The following is a 1,057-nucleotide window of genomic DNA, read 5'->3' on the forward strand; positions in this document are numbered from 1 at the left end:
GAGAGATTTTGCTAGATAACACTGACCTCAACCGCACTGCTTGCTTTAAAAACACGTCCCCAAAACATGTTTTCAGAGTGCACCGAGAACAAAAATAAGACTGACTTACATGTTTCACTCTCTTCTCCCCACCCACACCCAAAAAAGCCATGGGTGAAATACTGGCTGCTCAGCCCATTTCCAGGGACTGCAGGCTGTTTTCGCGGTCTTGCTAGATAACACTGACCTCAACCGCACTGCTTGCTTTAAAAACACGTCCCCAAAACATGTTTTCAGAGTGCACCGAGAACAAAAATAAGACTGACTTACATGTTTCACTCTCTTCTCCCCACCCACACCCAAAAAAGCCATGGGTGAAATACTGGCTGCTCAGCCCATTTCCAGGGACTGCAGGCTGTTTTCGCGGTCCCTCCTGTGTCCTTCCTCCCAAGCACCTCGCTCTGGTCAGGAACCCTTCCTACAAATAGGAGCTGTCCTCTGAGCGGCCCAGGGGCAGTCTGTCCCCCAGGGAGGCCTGCCCTGCGACTCCCGCCTAGAGCCTGTGCCCTGAGGGAGGGGCCGCTCCAGCCTGGCCGGTGCCCTCGTCCTTCCCTTGGCTCCTCCTGCCCGGGCACCCGGGCAGGGTGCGTACAGGGGGTCCGCATCGCAGAGGACACAGTCCCGCCGTGTGCCACCCTCCCAAAGCCCCACGGGCTCGAAGGTGCTGCCCTGCCAGGTGCCCTTTATACACGGGGCCCACGATGCCCAGGAGCGGCGCGGCTGTCCAACACCCAGGGACCGAGTTATCTCCCCGGTTTCCCGTGTGGTGCTGGCTGACGCTGAGGAAAGTAAGCCCCAGCAGGGTGGCTGCGGAGTCCTGCGGTACTCTTGGCCATCGCCTGCATCCCTGTCGCAGCCTGGAGAGAGGGCTGCCGTCTCTGTCACCGTTTGAAAGATGGAGTGAGGCTCGGGAGGCTGAGGCGGGCGTCACGAGCTTGAGGCCAACCCGGGCGGCCTAGCAAGACCCGTGTCCAGAAGAGAAGGGCTGAGGCGCGGCTTGGGTGCGCGGCTTGGGTGC

At 59.7% G+C, this 1,057-nt stretch overlaps 1 protein-coding gene across 1 annotated transcript in view; it reads left to right on the top strand.

Annotated features, from left to right (window-relative positions):
- Eps15l1 (epidermal growth factor receptor pathway substrate 15 like 1) overlaps positions 1–1,057 on the top strand; it is a 36,308-nt gene that overhangs the window by 23,613 nt on the left and 11,638 nt on the right. The window lies entirely within an intron of this gene.

This window comes from Fukomys damarensis, unplaced genomic scaffold (assembly GCF_012274545.1).
Source record: "Fukomys damarensis isolate Sample0158 unplaced genomic scaffold, DMR_v1.0_HiC HiC_scaffold_37, whole genome shotgun sequence".
NCBI classification, from domain to species: Eukaryota; Metazoa; Chordata; class Mammalia; order Rodentia; family Bathyergidae; genus Fukomys; species Fukomys damarensis.